At 38.9% G+C, this 18,960-nt stretch overlaps 1 protein-coding gene across 1 annotated transcript in view; it reads left to right on the top strand.

Annotated features, from left to right (window-relative positions):
• Positions 1–18,960, top strand: part of LOC131430662 (uncharacterized) — a 301,476-nt gene that overhangs the window by 76,450 nt on the left and 206,066 nt on the right. The window contains exon 2 of the mRNA XM_058595807.1: positions 3,856–3,934. The gene's annotated coding sequence lies outside the window, so the exon portion shown is untranslated. The remainder of the gene's footprint in view (positions 1–3,855; positions 3,935–18,960) is intronic.

Here is an 18,960-nt window from a genome sequence, read left to right as displayed (position 1 = left end):
ACAACTTCCTCCCTATGATCATCGCTGCGCTCTCATCAATCTTCCAACTCTACGAAATAGGCGAATATACTTGCAGCGGCTGTTCATATTCGATTTGATATCGCACAACATGGACTGCCCTGTGCTGTTGGCCGAATTAGATATCAACGTTCCTGGTAGATCATTGAGGAGAATTGAATTTTTCCGACCTGTGGCTCATCGAACGGAGTATGGACAAAACAATCCAATAGATGTTTGCTGTCGACATTTCAATAGCGTTTACAACCACTTTGATTTTAATATTAGTAAGGACACTTTCAAAAGACGAATAGGAGTAGAGTTAATTTAGAATTAGATTTAGTCATTTAGTCTGTGCGATATTTTTTTAATTGAAGACGATAAACAATAAACAATGCTGCTTGATTAATATTTAGTCACATCATAATCAAGCAGTGACAGGAGAAATGAATCTAATATCAATCGCATCAGAAATCCTAATACTCCACCAAAATCACAACAGATGTCGCCTTTGAGCATAATAGCCCTTTCATAAAAGCCACTCGGCCAACCTGCCCCTTCGGCCAACTAGCCCCGCTCATCCCTACCTAGTTAAAGACTGTTTTATGAAGAAATGTCACAGACAAAAATAGATTACCATGAATTCATTTTAAGTCGAATATTTTTGAAGCTATTGAGAACTATGTTTTTTGAAAAATTGGTTAATTCAATCTGCTCTCCGAGGTTAAACTCCCGCACCTTGAAATTAACGCTACCCATCAAATCCGGTGCAACACTTCTTGAATACATTCATCCACTCTTTCTTTATATCCTTGTCATTTGCAAAGACAGGTCCCCTTTCCCGGAACTTGTCTTTTATAATCACGAAGAATTTTTCTATCAGGTGTACAATTTTGCTTCCGCCGTTTTCCGATAGGTGGCTGTACCGGCTGAGGCTGGTCAAAATACATAGCTGATAATGTCTTCAAAGTGAGTGTGTACAGTGCCTAACGAATTGTCATCGCCGTTTCAGTGACAGTTGTTCTTGTTTTTGTATTATTCACGCTCGAAAATGTCTGTTTATGTGCCCAATTCTCGCCATTTGCGGGAAGTTTTACTTTTCTGTTACAATTTGAAGAAAAAAAAATGCAGCTGAAGCGCATCGAATGCTCTCAGAAACTTACGGTGATGCTGCTCTGAGTAAAAGAACGTGTCGGGAGAGGTTTCAACGTTTCAAAAATGGTGATTTCGATGTCGAAGACAAACATAGTGGTGAAAGAGAAAAAACTTTCAAAGATGAACAACTAGAAGCATTGCTTGATGAAGATTCGTGCCAAACCCAAGAAGAGCTTGCCGAATCATTGGGAGTGAGTCAGCAAGCCATCTCAAAACGTCTCAAGGCCCTGGGCATGATTCAGGAAGAAGGAAACTGGGTGCGTGCCGTACGAGTTGAAACCGAGGGACATCGAGCGCCGTCTATTTGTATATGAGCAACTGCTTCAAAGACAAAATCGTAAGAAGTTTTTACATCGAATCGTAACCGGTGATGAAAAGTGGGTTCGATACGATAATCCTAAACGCAGAAAATCATGGGAAAAGCCCGGGCATGCTACTTCGTCGAAGGCAAAACCGAATATTCACGGCGCCAAGATTATGATTTGTATTTGATGGGATCAGCTCGGTGTGATTTACTACGAGCTCTTAAAACCGGGTGAAACCCCCACAGGAGATCGCTACCGAACGCAACTGGTGCGCCTTAGTCGCGCGCTAAAAGAAAAGCGGCCACAATATCAAGAGCGACATGACAAAGTCATCCTCCAACACGACAATGCTCGGCCTCACGTCGCAAAAGTGGTCAAAATGTACCTGGAAACGCTGAAATGGGAAGTCTTGCCCCACACGCCGTATTCCCCAGATGTCGCCCCTTCTGACTTGCACCTATTCCGTTCGATGGCACATGGCCTGGCAGATCAACATTTTCAATCCTTCGAAGAGTTGGAAAAATGGATTGCTTCATGGATAGCGTCAAAAAAGGACTCCTTTTTTCGAGCCGGGATCCGAAAATCGCCGGAAAGATGGGAGAAAGTTGTCGCTAGCGACGGACAATACTTTGAATAATACATCTGTAAGCACTTTTTCGCAATAAAGCTTATAAATTTGAAAAAAAAAAAAAACGGCGGAAGCAAAGTTGTACACCTGATATTTTGAGATATTCTTATGAGTTTGGCACATAAGCAACATCGGTGACTTAATATCACTCTATCACCGCTGTCGCGGAATGGCACGATGCTAGATTCGGCCAAAGTAGCGGTATCGCACTCGGAGGACCAGAGGAAGGGTAATAAGTGCTTCTGGAAACATTCTTTGTTATATATTTGGCCGTTGATGGTACCGGTCGCTATGTACGGCTTACTGAAATTGTCGAAACGCTTTAACATAAAACGAAGAGTTGCGTATTTTTTGAGTACAGTCTTTATCTTTATAAGCTTTTGAAGTACAATTTCGATCAGCACTTCAAATGTGCCATATTTTTCGTGCATTGTTGCATTATTGATTGCCTCAAAAAGCTACATGATTCCTGAAATATACAGAACTTTCAACTTTTTTTAATCATGACCGACTCGTTTGAGTAATTATTGTGCTTCGGAACAGTTTGAAGATTAGCATCCTACGATTAAATCTTCCAAATTCATCAGCACACAGCAAAAGATGCGTATTTTCCAAGTAACACAATTCTACATATTATGAAAAAAATTGAAAAATTTCAGATGAATGACTGGCAAACAGCGCTTAAGATTAAATCGAATTTAAGTTGTTCCAGAAGTTTGCACGATTTGAAATAAGCATATTGTGCATATGAGCGGAAAGCAGCTTTTTGTATTTTCAGGGATACCTCGAAAATGTGTTCGCTGTTTCAGTCTAAGAATCATTCGTTGCTTCGGTTTGCTAACGACCAAATAGCGAGACCCCACCAAAGTCACCGTGGATCACCACTCATTAGGAAGTACAACTTTGCTCCTGCTTTTGATGCATGTGCTCAGCTTGTTAGTTAGAGCTTTTTCCTCCTAACATGTGCGACAAACGAACCGGTGAGCCTCCGAGGTTAGCATATTTCGCAACCTCCTTCCTGCTTCGCCATGGGAGATGTGACCTGAGTGCAGATAGTACAACTGCCGCTATGCCGTTCTGTTTTTTGCGGTCATATCAGAATCACGAAACGATTTGCTTTGTTGTTTTCTGCGTTTTGATTTGCCACAATTTATGCTGGCAGGGTTTTGCTTGAAACAAAGAACCCGCGACCGAACCGTTTGCCAGAAAGCATGATGCGAGACTTCGTCGGAGAGTACGGGAAATTTTCCGTGACCGGAATGACATACATACAAAACCAGTGGGAAACCGACAGCGTTTAGGTTTGGGCTGGATGGTGATCGTGCTTGTTCGATGGAAGATGTACTTTCTTTGACTGCTCACTACAAACCAGACGACAAATCGTGGCGAAGGGATTTTAAATCAACAGTTGCTTCTGTAGTTTGGAGTGTGAAAAGATACTAAATACAATAGAAACTAAACCTAACATCGATGACGTTAGTATTATTTTCGGATTAAACCCGAAAATATAAACAATGATGTACAACTACAAGTTAGTCATGTGCACTTCAACACAAACCGGTACACAAGGAGTACCAAATCCCCTAAAGGACTACGAGTTAGTTTCTTTTTTTGTGTTAAACTTTTATATTTTGTATAATTCTAATCATAAGAATATAAACATAATCATAAAACATAACCTTTTACGGATTTGGATATTGCGATAGCCACTTTAAAATATCACATTATCATGATGTTTGTCTGAACCAAACTTCTTATTTTTATTTACAGGCTCAGGTTGGTATTCACATACTTTTAAATGCGCTGCTACGTGAAAAACAAGGACTATATTTTCACCAGTTTCTGTACGGTAAGGTTCTCACTATCGCAGATAATTTTATCCTTTTGACGAAAAAAAAAATAGTTGACAGTGCAGTTTTTTTTCTATTCAACACGTTCGCTCAAAACTATTCGATTTCGTTTCTAATTTATGAGTAATTTTAACAGAGGTTTTGTGGGTTGATTATTCCACGAAAAAATGTTTGGCTCGACTAATAAGAGAATTTTAAGATTAGTATTGTACTGTTAGATAAATCCGTTGAAATGCCACCATAATCAAAATCATTTATTTACACGTGAAAGTGTAAATCTAGAGCCATTTAGAAAACAGAACCCCCATCCAGTGATGACCGCAGTAATTATCTTTCATGACAGTTCTCTGCTGGATTATCGTGCTTCTGTTGGTGTCTACTGTCGTGAAATGAGACTAAAGCAGACTCATTCACTTGATGGATATTGTACTGTGTTCCAAGCAGAAATCTCCGCGATTCTGCGTGAGGTACAATCGACGCTTCAGCAGAGAATCTGTGGAAAGCGAATTTATTTTTGTTACTACAGTCAGGCAGCTTTGAAGGCACTCAGTTGAAATGATTCACGGTCGAATCTTGTGATCGCATGTCGTACTCGAATCGATGACCCCTGCATTTCAATTACTGTTTACTTCGTACTCAACCATTCTGGTATTACTGGAAATGAATGACAAAAACATTTTTACCAGATTTGAATAAGAAAATGTCAAAATGATATGTAACTGTCCCACATTGACGCATTGACCATAAATTTTTTTTTGTGATCCGAATTCACTTCTGCTCCTAGATGTTGCGAATTGTTCTGTATTCTTCCGGGAATGCAGAATGGTGTCGCTTTTGTGAAATTTCTAAATCCTCTTGGGAGTAGGAGGTTTCATTAAGGTCTGAGGACAGGGGGTCGCGTGTTGAGTTTTAAATCGACCACGTGGCTCGCTCAATTCCCTTTGCGCATCGTATTTCTCTTGTACTCTCTCGTATATGAGCAAACTGTACCGGGTTGCCGGCATACATTTTATTATTTTGATGAGAAGTTTCATCACATTAATCTATCGTATGGGTTGGACATTACATGGATTCCAATGAACAATGAAAAAATACACCCAAACCTCCGTTTACGAACACTTTTTATACGTAACCTCTTTTTACGTACCTCTTTTTACGAACCAAATCCCAAATAACGTAAACTTTTTTTACGAACCAAATCCCAAATAACGTAAACTTTTTTTACGAACCTACTTCGTAAAAAGAGGTTTTGTCATTCATCGAAAGTGATTTTCGACTCCATGGAAACTACTACAATATTGGTATTTTTGGAACGGGTTTAAAGAGTAGATTCCGGAAAATGATGTTTGAGGTATTTTGGAAATCCAAGATGGCGACTTCCGGTTTATTGATATTCCTTGAAAACCCATACAATATGGGTATTTTCGGAACGGAATTGATGAGTAGATGTCAGAAAACGATGTTTGAGGTAGTTTTGAAATTCAAGATGGCGACTTCCGGTTTGTTGATATTCTTTGAAAACCTATATAATATGGGTATTTCCGGAACGGGGTTAATAAGTAGATGTCGGAAAACGATGTTTGAGGTGGTTCTGAAATCCAAGAAGTCGATTTCCGGTTTATCGATATTCCTTGAAAACCCTTGCAATATGGGTATTTTCGGAACGGAATTGATGAGTAGATGTCGGAAAATTATGTTTGAAGTGGTTCTCAAATCCAAGATGGCGACTTCCGGTGTGTTGATATTCCTTGAAAACCCATACAATATGGATATTTTCGGAACGGAATTGATGACTAGATGTCAGAAAACGATGTTTGAGGTAGTTTTGAAATTCAAGATGGCGACTTCCGGTTTGTTGATATTCTTTGAAAACCTATATAATATGGGTATTTCCAGAACGGGTTTAAAGAGTAGATTCCGGAAAATGATGTTTGAGGTATTTTGGAAATCCAAGATGGCGACTTCCGGTTGATTGATATTCCTTGAAAACCCATACAATATGGATATTTTCGGAACGGAATTGATGAGTAGATGTCAGAAAACGATGTTTGAGATAGTTTTGAAATTCAAGATGGCGACTTCCGGTTTGTTGATATTCTTTGAAAACCTATATAAAAGGTGATTTTTTTGAGGTTAGGATTTTCATGCATTAGTATTTGCTCAGATTTTTTGAGGTTATGATTTTCATGCATTATTATTTGCTCAGTATGCTCTGACATTTCATCATGAATAGACTTACTAACGAGCAACGCTTGCAAATCATTGAATTTTATTACCAAAATCAGTGTTCGGTTCGAAATGTGTTTCGCGCTTTACGCCCGATTTATGGTCTACATAATTCTGGTTGAATGGCTACGTAAATAAGCAAAATTGCCGCATTTGGAGTGAAGAGCAACCAGAAGCCGTTCAAGAACTGCCCATGCATCCCGAAAAATGCACTGTTTGGTGTGGTTTGTACGCTGGTGGAATCATTGGACCGTATTTTTTCAAAGATGCTGTTGGACGCAACGTTACAGTGAATGGCGATCGCTATCGTTCGATGCTAACAAACTTTTTGTTGCCAAAAATGGAAGAACTGAACTTGGTTGACATGTGGTTTCAACAAGATGGCGCTACATGCCACACAGCTCGCGATTCTATGGCCATTTTGAGGGAAAACTTCGGAGAACAATTCATCTCAAGAAATGGACCGGTAAGTTGGCCACCAAGATCATGCGATTTGACGCCTTTAGACTATTTTTTGTGGGGCTACGTCAAGTCTAAACTCTACAGAAATAAGCCAGTAACTATTCCAGCTTTGGAAGACAACATTTCCGGGCTATTCGGGCTATTCCGGCCGAAATGCTCGAAAAAGTTGCCCAAAATTGGACTTTCCGAATGGACCACCTAAGACGCAGCCGCGGTCAACATTTAAATGAAATTATCTTCAAAAAGTAAATGTCATGTACCAATCTAACGTTTAAAATAAAGAACCGATGAGATTTTGCAAATTTTATGCGTTTTATTGTTTAAAAAAGTTCTCAAGCTCTTAAAAAATCACCCTGTAGTATGGGTATTTCCGGAACGGGGTTAATGAGTAGATGTCGGAAAATTATGTTTGAAGTGGTTCTGGAATCCAAGATGGCGACTTCCGGTTTGTGGATATTCCTTGAAAACCCATACAATATGGGTATTTTCGGAACGGGGTTAATGAGTAGATGTCGGAAAATGATGTTTGAGGTGGTTCTGAAATCCAAGAAGTCGACTTCCGGTTTATCGATATTCCTTGAAAACCCTTGCAATATGGGTATTTTCGGAACGGAGTTGATGAGTAGATGTCGGAAAATTATGTTTGAAGTGGTTCTCAAATCCAAGATGGCGACTTCCGGTGTGTTGATATTCCTTGAAAACCCATACAATATGGATATTTTCGGAACGGAATTGATGAGTAGATGTCAGAAAACGATGTTTGAGGTAGTTTTGAAATTCAAGATGGCGACTTCCGGTTTGTTGATATTCCTTGAAAACCCATACAATATGGGTATTTTCGGAACGGTATAGTGTTTTAAAGGAATAAAGAGTTAAAGGAAAATGGCAAAAACTTTTAAAAGATAATAATCAACCGGAAGTCACTGTTTTGTATTTCAAAACCACCTCAAATATAATTTTCCGACGTCTACTTTTAAGTCTCTTTCCGAAAGTACCCATATTGTAAGGGGTTTCAAGGAATATCAACAAATCGGAAGTTACCATCTTGGATTCAAGAACCACCTCAAACATCGTGTTCTGACAACTAATCATCAATCCCGTTCCGAAAATACCCATATTGTAAGGGTTTTCAAAGAATATCAAGAAACCGGAAGTTGTCATCTTGGAACTAAGAACTTCTCAAACATTATTTTCTGACATCTACTCATCGTTCCGAAAATATCCATATTGTAAGGGTTTTCAAGGAATATCAACAAACCGGAAGTAGCCATCTTGAATTTCAAAACTACTTCAAACATCGTTTTCTGACATCTACTCATCAATTCCGTTCCGAAAATACCCATAATGCAAGGGTTTTCAATGAATATCATCAAACCGTCGCCATCTTGAATTTCAAAACTACCTCAAAAATCGTTTTCTGATATCTACTCATTAACCCCGTTCCGAAAATACCCATATTGCAAGGGTTTTCAAGGAATATCAATAAACCGGAAGTCGCCATCTTGAATTTCAAAACCACCTCAAACAACGTTTTCTGACATCTACTCATCAATTCCGTTCCGAAAATACCCATAATGCAAGTGTTTTCAAGGAATATCAACAAACCGGAAGTCGCCATCTTGAATTTCAAAACTACCTCAAACATCGTTTTCTGATACCTACTTATTAACCCCGTTCCGGAAATACCCATATTGCAAGGGTTTTCAAGGAATATCAATAAACCGGAAGTCGCCATCTTGAATTTCAAAACCACCTCAAACATCGTTTTCAGACATCTACTCATCAATTCCGTTCCGAAAATACCCATATTGCAAGGGTTTTTAAGGAATATCAACAAACCGGAAGTCGCCATCTTGAATTTCAAAACTACCTCAAACATCGTTTTCTGACATCTACTCATCAATTCCGTTCCGAAAATATCCATATTGTAAGGGTTTTCAAGGAATATCAAGAAACCGGAAGTCGCCATCTTGGATTTCAGAACCACTTCAAACATCGTTTTCCGACATCTACTCATCAATTCCGTTCCGAAGATACCCATATTGTTAGGGGTTTTAGGCAATCTCAATAAACCGGAAGCCGCCATCTTGGATTTTGAAACGACCCCAAACATCATTTTCTTGCATTTACTCTTCACATCCGTTCCGAAAATAAACATATGATGCGCGGTTTCCACAATAATCACACAAAACTTTTTTTACGAACCAAATCCCAAATAACGTAAACTTTTTTTACGAACTAATTCCCAAATAACGTAAACTTTTTTTACGAACTACCTCTTTTTACGAACCCCCGTTTAGTTCGTAAATGGAGGTTTCGGTGTATTCAACTTTCACAAAGATAGAATGTCTGTGTGTTTGGCAGCCTTGTCGAACCAATTTTATTCCTCTCTCCTTTTTCAGAATGCTATCAGGAAACCAAAGCGAAAAAAATGGCGGATGCGTTGAAACTGACTTTGTTTCACAGAAAAATACAAGACTTTATTTTTATCGCGATAACATATATGTTATATGTACTAATCGCATCTAAACTAAATTATCTGGACTTTGTCACGGTAGATTTATGATACAAGCTTTCAAAGCCGAGATATTCGATGAACAAGTAGAGGTATGCATTTCCGAGCGTTCCATTTTTCTGCAGTTCTTCAGTCAGAAAAAAATACAACACGACCGCTAAACTCAATAAATCATTCTGAAAATTTCACAGAGTATTCTCAACTAAATTTCGAAGACATTGTCAGGTGGGTTTTTCTACATTCTGCACCGTTTCCAAGAAAATTTAATTTGAAACAGGAAAATAGCAAAAAACCTACCACTTTACGGTACTGTCCTCAGCCCTTAAATGTGCATTTTGGGCACCTGTAAATCGTTCAGCACCTTTTCGGGGAAGCAGAACGAATTGTTTCCTTTTTGTTTTGGACTGTTTTCCTCACCCACTTCACAGTTCATACCCATGTTCCTTTTATCCTTACCTCCCAATCAGGAAAATAAAGAGTAGCCACGGCAAGGTACGAATTTCCAAATAACTAGAGGAACTTGCCACTTGAGCCAATTAATTCTGATTCTTAATTCTGAAAACATGATGAAATTGGTGGAAAATTATTCTACAATTTGTGGGAGCGGGTCATATCGCTGAAAGCCATTTCGCCGAATGTCATTTCGACGAAAGTCGTTTCGCCGAAAGGGTCATTTCGACGAAAGGAAGGACGATTTCAAGACGTTTTCAAGATTCGGCGAAATGGCATTCGGCGAAGTGACTCATTCGGCGAAATGACTTTCGGCGAAACGGCTTTCGGCGAAATGGTTTACGTCGAAATGACCCTGATCCCAATTTGTTCATAGGCATTTAGAATACAGAACTCAGAAATTCCAAATAACATGCGAACTACATAATAAGCATTTTAGCAATAGGATTTTTTTTTGAATAAAATAACTTTTGCAATTGCTTTGCTCATAGAGAAGGATTCCTTTTCACCAAAAGTTTGAGAGGGATTGCCATTCCCGAAAATAATAAAATGTGCATGTGTGTTGATTTTCGAACTACTATTCACTAAACTGATATTGATTTTGGCGTAGGACTGCGTTTTTGTTTCCTATATAGGAGTGCGAATTCAAAATACGGAAACTAAAACCATGCAAACAGCGGTCAGGTCGCATCGACTCGTGTAGATAAAATTATATATTTGTGATTATGGGTGGTCGAAACTTCAATTAATAACGAGCAATGTATAATTTTTCCTGTTTATCAAGCTGTTCTCATAACTTCCCCTAACAGAGACGGCAAATCCTTGTACATAAGATTACTTTGCATATCGCACAGCATGGACGTGACTATTTAAATTCTTCACACAATTAAAATTAGTATTGAACTGACTTGCACTTTGTGCGGTTTGTTAATGCCGTGAATTCCTTGCTCATCATCAAATGGGCTTCCTGTGGATTTTTATGCCCCTTTTGAAAGGCAATGATTTTTGTAGAAGTTCTGTTTGTTTTTAAATTTAGCGAAATGCTCAAAGTCGTAAATGAAATTCTTACTATGGAATTCACCCGAATAAATTTATTGTCATTCGTAAAGCAAGTTTTAAAACTGTTTTGAATTTTAAAAACATTTCGAAATAGATTCAACGCAGGTTTATACTGATTCTTCTTTTTGCTTTATAAACCGAATAATTGGCTGGAATATGATCTCAAAATGGTTTTCAGTAGGCTTTAGTGGAGTTTAAAGTTTCAAAGCGAGATTTGTGATGTAACACTCGAAACTGTAACAAGAATTTAATAAAATTGAAAATGGCTTAGGAGAACCATACAGATAAAATAATATCAGTTCGTCTTCGAAGTGTTGGTAAAAAATTGGTGGGGCCGAATTTTGAGTTCGTCTCGGGTGCCCGAAACGCTCACTACGACACTGAATATAGTTTGTTGCTTATAAGTTGGATAGTTTGTTGCTTATAAGTTGCTTATTGGTTACGGTAGTTTTGAATTTATTACTCCATTTTCTATTTTTTTATTGTAACTAATTAGTAATAAACTATCAATTGGGTTTCAATTTGTTTTCAAGCTTATTTGGGAAGGGTGCTTCGTTAACTTCATATGAACCTGGCGAAATGCTCAAAAATATTTAAAAAAAATGAGCAACAAATTTAAAGTTACTTGAAGTTAACTAAGCAACAACTCATGAGCAACAAACTATTCGCCTATTTGCGTTATCATCGGCGAAAAATGCCTCTCTAAGATAATGTTCATTTAGTTGGAGAGAGAAAGATGATCAATGGTCGAAATGGACGTTACAAAACGTAGTGTTCAACATTATAGGAGAAACAATTTCCCACCAAACATCAACAGGGTTGCACATTTTCACAAGTTTCCGAAATCGAAAAATTGTTGATGCCAAAAGGCTTAGAATTGCATGAAACGTCGAGATTTAGTGTCATCTTGAAAAATTTTTTTTTCGAAAAAATCAACTTTTTGGGAAAAGTTGATACGAGAAAAAAATTTTTTTTTAAAGGTGACACTAAATCTCGACGTTTCATGCAGTTTCAAGATCGAAAATTTTCAAACCTTAACCCATTACGCATGTCCGATTTAGCTAACATTTTGCATGAGGTCATTTTTCGAAGTGCTTAAACTTTTGAGCACTAGCGCTTTACGAAATTACAGGTGATCCCAAAATATTGGCACCCTATATATATATATATATATATATATATATATATATATATATATATATATATATATATATATATATATATATATATATATATATATATATATATATATATATATATATATATATATATATATATATATATATATATATATAAGTGCGGTAAAAATCAACGTGTTTTGTCAGTTACGTCACTTATACAATCATATCTCTGGAACCAAAAGTCACAGCTATTTGATCTTTGAACTTGATCAATGGCCCAACAGTAGCTTTCAAACGAGTGCTCATATGACCAGTACGAAATTTTGCTCATATGACCAGTACGAAATTTTGCAAACCACTTACGAATTGTTGCTTCGCCCGGTGCAGAGTCTGGATAACACTCATCAAGCCATTTTTTGGTATCGGCGGCACTTTTTTTCATCAAAAAGTAGTGTTTCATCAACACACGAAATTCCTTTTTTTTTTTTCACAATAACAAAAGTAGCTTCACTCAAAATGCAATATCTCACAAACTAATAATCAGACAGCTGTCAAATTTATACACGTATCTTTTGAAGGTTGGTACTAACTGAAAATGGTATGGATTTAATTCTAGTAGCGCCATCTCATAGAAACGATACGAACTTTTCAGCCGATCTGTTAAATGGAGCGTCGCAATTCACGCAAATTTACGTGGAAGAACATTTAATATTGTGTCTAAAACTCCATGACATGAAATTCATTGAAATAAAAAAAAAAAGAATTTTGTAGCAACCCACCGCGACTTGAACCGAGAATCATTGGTTCGCAAGGTCGTCTGATAATCGACTGAGCCACAGAAGCATGCATCTGCTTGGCCGGTAAAAGGTGCATTTAAATTCAAACAGTCGCACCTGCTAGTAGAACGCAAGTTACAGTCGAAACCAGTAAAATTCAAGCTCATCTAACATTAAGTCATTACAAATAAAATTTTCCGTCATTTGATAAATTAGGTCTTTATGAATTACATCGTATGAGGGATTAAATCACCTATAAAATTCAAATTTTTTTAGAGTGTAGAGTTATACTTATATTGGGTTTGACTAAATTAACTTTGAACACCAGTGTGGTTTGATTGTATTAATTTTTGGATGCAATGTAATATCGGATGCGCTCAATACGCTTCGCATTGCGTTTCCTCTTGCTTGAATTTTCAGTGAAAGAGTGATAAACTGAGTTTCCAGTGATTTTGGTATTGAATAGCAGTGATTTAAAAGCATTGCTGAATGTGGCAATTCAAATAATTTCTAAATTGAAATAAGTTATTGCCAGTTGCTATGCAAATGTTTCGAAGCCTGAGTCAAAAGATGGCTTTTTCAGCCACAGCCGTTTTCATTTCTGCTATCAATGGTTTCTGGAGTAAAATTAGTGATAATGTCATAAATTTTGCTAGGTTTTCTTCTGATACAAGCGAGTTGGCAAAATGGTTAGTCGCCATTCAAATATTTACAATGCAAAATGCTTCAAATCGAAGGATTTGTGGGAGGCACTTCAGACCGAAAGAAATAAATGTAGTTGGAAGTCAACTACGTTTAGTCAACGATTCGATACCAGTGGTTCTTGCTAAAACCAATCCTTATGAAACGTATATTTTATTCGATATTAACATTAGGCGCTTACTAATCATTAGAGAACATTCACAAAGAACAACTCGAGCTTTTATTCCCTAGTCAAGTAACGGGTCTCAACAACGGATTGAATATTTTGAAATTTTCAGTATAGGTCAGAATTTCTATAATTTTATTCTGTGCGCATCAAAATGGTATGAACGGAGCTTAGCCTATTGTTGACAACAACGCCACCAAAGCAAAATACGTTGGTTTCAGGAACCAGCTTCCATAGCAGGGAGGTGATTCGGACGAGACGAAGTTCGACGAGTCAGCTAGTTTCACATAAAAATAACTGATTTCATACAGATGAAAAGAAAAAGTTCCAGCCACCAGTTTTGATCTGTAGTCTGCACTCGGATTACTGCGAACGGATCCACTTCCAAAATGAATCTTCACAGGGCTTTTCATTACCAATAAACCCAACTTTGTCGAACTGAGTGAAAATATCACTTTCATTTCAATGAAAAGCGCAAAACCTGAAACTCCTGCTATCCCATTTCCCACCGGACTGAATGGAAGAACGCCGAGGCAGCCAGGTGAACAACAATAAGTGCAAAACTAATTTGAATAATAACCTAACTTTGTGATATACTTTTCTTTTTTTTTTTTCATCGCAATTGCCGTTGCCTATTTACCGCTCAACTCTCACTTCTTTTCATTTCGATCGCCATTCATGTGCCGCAGCCGTAAGAAGCTTTCTTTCACAACGGCCGGCATCCCGTCCTGAATGACCAAAGCAAAGCGGTCGGATGGGTGTGGGGTGTGAACTTCCATAAGGGAGCACTCCGGAGCAAACAAGCAGCTTTGGAGCGGACTGAGGGAAATCCATGCTAAATACTAACCGAGTGTGTAGTGTGCGAGAAAAGAACCGATGCGAGCCCAACAGGTTCGCTGATTCCAGCTGGTTGTTGTTGTTTTTTTCAGGTTTTGATTTCTGAAAACACTTCGCTGATGGAAATCACCTGCGCCACGAGGCCGACCAGAGAAACGGCACATCGACATTTTCACAGCGAATGATTTTAATCTTGGCCGGGAAGTTGTTTTTGTTTGTTGCTCAGATTTGCTAGTTTCGATGTTTGAGTTGCTGTTGGTGCTGCTTCTGCTGCTGTTGTTGTAGGCTTTATCAGCTGGGACTCCACTTTATCCCGAAGACTCCACTCGCTGTTTAAAGTCTGATCCGAGTCTTCAATCAACGGAGCGAAGGTTTGTTGTTTTTTTTCTCCATTCGCTTTGCTTTGTTAGTTTGCTTAGGTTTGCTGGTGGTAGTCGTTTCGCTCCACAAATGTTGAAGTATACAATACTTGACTGAAACTGTAGACACACAGACATAACTGATGGCTACAACCGGTGCCGTTTTGGGCGTATTTACGTGCCGTTTGTTTCCCCTTGCCATTTTGGGGTCGTTAAATGGAGCTGATTCGTACGACAAGGACCGCCGTACCCGTGGTCGGAAAGGTACAAAACAAAAAAATCAAACCGTCATCGAGAGGCTAATCACGCAAATGTTCCGCACGGTTGGGACCGGGTCTTGATGTTTTAATACGCTGGAACCCGCTGAGCATCTTCGGGTGGCTTTGTGTTTTCGGTTCGGTACTTGGGAAGAAACTTGAGATGATTTGCTTCTAGGGTAAAAAATTATTATGCCTGATTGGTCTTGCAAACAAAATGAAAACAAAATTCGTAGCAATTCCCTGGAGGGAGTGTACGCTCACTTATGCATGTTTCCGAGCCTTCGTATTCGACTACAACGCTTGGCTGGAAATGGTACAAAGTTGTTGACTTCGTCGATTCGAATCGAACTCGAGCAGGTAGAAATTAAATCGACCTGTTTTTTTTTTACATTTTTTACGTACCTATACTATAGTATTGAAGATTCAAAACGAAAGTAAATCAGGTACGAAATTCTTGTTAGAGTTATAGTAGGGTAACTTTACTCAATTACTTAAACCATTCGCTAGAGTGAGATCTACTAACTCTGCACAATGAATTGGCTCAAAGGGTACGATAAAAATTGACACAACTCGATCATCATGTCAGGATCTGATGATTATAACATAATAATAGCTGTTTTCGTTGCAAGTGCTGATATAAGTCTGGTCTCGTTAGTAGTTAAAATATCAAAATTTCTAGCGTGTATCAAAAAGAGAAATAGTTTAGATACGATACGTTGATCGGGATTCGTTTCGAATTTTCGAGTTGTTATAACAACAGTAATGAACATTTGTTGAGTTAATTATTCTGTAAAAATATTAACATATGTGCGATTAAATCACAATTTGTGGATTAGAAGTCGAGCTATCCGCAAAATAATGTGAATACCATACTACCCTACTAACGAGATGATTATTGTATACAATAACCCTGTGCGGTTTTTTGCTTGTAATTCTCAGAATTCAGTAGATGCTATATATACTGATTTCTCTGCTGCTTTCGACAAGATCAATCACCGGATCACAGTTTCGAAATTGAGTAGACTTGGATTCAATGGACCTTTTTTTAAATTGGCTGTGCTCATATTTAACCGATCGCAACATGTCAGTGAAAATAGGAGATTGCACTACGTCTCCATTTACGGTCAGCTCCGGAGTTCCTCAAGGCAGTCATCTTGGACCGTTCATATTCCTACTCTACCTAAACGATTTAAACATTTTGCTAAAATGCATGAAGTTATCGTAAGCTGATGATTTCAAGCTCTTTCACCTTATCAAAACCGTCGAAGACGCCAGATTCTTGCAGTCACAACTGGACATTTTTACAAATTGGTGTAGAGTAAACCGAATGACCGTTAATGCTTCAAAATGTTCTGTTATTTCATTCACTCGCTAACATTCTATGATTGAATTCGACTACACGATCTTACAAACTGTTCTTAGATGAGAATCGTGTATTAAAGACTTGGGAGTTATCTTGGATTCGAAAATGAATTACAAACAGCACATTGAATATACCATCAATAAAACCTAGAAACTGTTAGGATTCGTCTTCCGTGTGACGAAAGACTTCAAAAACATATATAGCCTCAAAGCATTATATTGTGCTTTGGTCCGTTCTACACTAGAATATGCAGCTGTGGTTTGGTCACCCTACTATCAAAACGACATTCAACGCATGGAAAATATTCAACATAAATTTGTTCGTTTTGTGCTTCGCCAACTACTATGGCGAGACCCCCTAAATCTTCCGAGTTACCAAGATCGTTGCAAGCTCATAGATCTCGATCTACTGTCCGTTCGCAGAACTGTGTTCAAGGCAGTTTTCATTGCTGATCTTCTCCAGTCACGAATTGATTGCTCGGAGCTGTTTTTTTATTCAATATTATAGTATAATTTTAAGGCACACTGCTTAAGCTCTAAGATGCCAAGGGTATTTACTAATCTTAATTACGACTAACTTAAAACTAGAAAAGTATCATTATGTAATGTAGCGGTAGCGGATTCTCGAGAAGCTATCGGTAGTGGCCGGTGAATTGAATATCGCATGAGGGTCTTCCATATGCCGTTGGCGAAGATCCATGTTGGCCGCATCCTTCGGTCCGCGTGGGTCCGCGGGAAACACCCCCAGGCTACGAAGGCCCGGCGGGTGGCCCGCATGCTGGTTTTCGACTGGGGCGGCCTTCCGTGGACGATGATGGTGATGTTACGGAAGAGAATGAAAAAAAAAAGTAAATATTGTGGAAACGGGGTAAAAAGGGGATGTGGGAACAAAATGTTTGAAAACGATAAAGATCTAATTAGTTGCCATCGAGATGGTGAAGAGATAGGGAAGGGGTAACGAAAAAGTTAGTGACAAAAAAAGATCTTGTTAGTTCCAATGAAGATGGTGGACAGGGACGGGGATCGAGAGAATCGGGCGGATGTTAGTGTCGAACCTGTAGGTGGAGTTTATACTTTCTGAGCGAGGGATAACACATTACACTTGTATATCAATGTGTTTAAGGTACTGGTATATGAGAAGCATATATAAACTATCCCGACTCGCCAACACATCCCGAACCGGAACCTCAGGCGGTCTACCTCGGGCCCTAAGGGATTCCAGTAGCTTCGACCTGGCGTCACGATACTCTACGCACGACCACACGACATGCTCGATGTCCTGATAACCGTCGCCACAGGTGCAGAGACCGCTCTCCGCAAGCCCAAGAGGAGTGGAGATGTGCGTTGAAGGTGTAGTGATTTGACATGAGCCGCGACATAACACGAATGAAATCGCGACTCACGTTCATCCCCCTGAACCAAGGTTTCGTCGATACCCTAGGGATAATGGAATGTAGCCATCGTCCCAGTTCGCCATTGCTCCATGAAGTTTGCCAACTTTCGAGAGTTTTCTGACGAGAGATACTGAAAAATTCATTGAAGCAGATTGGTCTTTCATAAATATCACCTTCTAATGCGCCCACCTTAGCCAATGAGTCTGCCTTTTCATTGCCTGGAATGGAACAATGCGAAGGGACCCAGACTAACGATATTAAATAAGACCGTTCAGATAAAGTTCGCAAGTGTTCCCGTATTTTCCCCAGGAAATATGGGGGATACTTTCCTGGCTTCATTTCCCGGAGAGCTTCTATTGAGCTTAGACTGTCCGTGACAATGAAGTAATGGTCTTTGGGCAAGGTTTCAATGATCTCAAGGGTGTACTGAATAGCAGCTAATTCTGCGACGTAAACTGAAGCCGGATCATTGAGTTTGTGAGAAGCGGTGATGTTTTGATTGAAGATGCCGAAGCCTGTGGACCTGTTGATGTTTGAACCGTCAGTGTAAAACACCTTTTCACAGTTGACTGTTCTAAATTTATTATAAAAAATATTTGGGGCCACTTGAGGGCGCACATGATCCGGGATTCCACGAATTTCTTCTCTCATGGATGTGTCGAAAAACACAGTAGAATCAGAAGTATCCAAGAAATGAGCACGATTGGAAACAAACGAAGAAGGATTAATATTCTGAGCCATGTAATCAAAATACAAGGACATAAAACGGGTTTGAGAATTGAGCTCGACAAGCCTTTCGAAATTTTCAATCACCATCGGATTCAGGATGTCGCATCGAATTAGCAATCGATATGAGAGATCCCAGAATCGATTTTTCAACGGTAAGACGCCCGCCAGTACTTCAAGACTCATCGTATGAGTCGACTGCATGCAACCTAAGGCAATACGCAAACAACGATACTGAATTCTTTCCAGCTTGATGAAATGAGTGTTCGCCGCGGATCGGAAGCAAAAGCATCCGTATTCCATCACGGACAATATCGTTGTTTGGTTTAACCTGATCAGGTCTCCTGGGTGGGCACCCCACCATGATCCGGTTATTGTACGAAGAAAATTGATTCTCTGTTGGCATTTTTGTTTCAGATACCTAATGTGACATCCCCAGGTGCCTTTGGAGTCGAACCAGACCCCGAGATATTTAAATGTGAAGACCTGAGCTATGGTTTCACCCCCTAGTTGAAGCTGTAATTGTGCTGGTTCTCGCTTCCTTGAAAATACAACCAGCTCAGTTTTCTCCGTAGAGAACTCGATACCCATTTGAAGAGCCCATGTCGAC

The sequence above is a fragment of the Malaya genurostris genome, chromosome 2 (genome assembly GCF_030247185.1).
Source record: "Malaya genurostris strain Urasoe2022 chromosome 2, Malgen_1.1, whole genome shotgun sequence".
Taxonomy (NCBI): domain Eukaryota; kingdom Metazoa; phylum Arthropoda; class Insecta; order Diptera; family Culicidae; genus Malaya; species Malaya genurostris.
The sequence above is the reverse complement of the archived record's forward strand: the minus strand, read 5'-3'. Positions and strand labels throughout refer to the sequence as shown.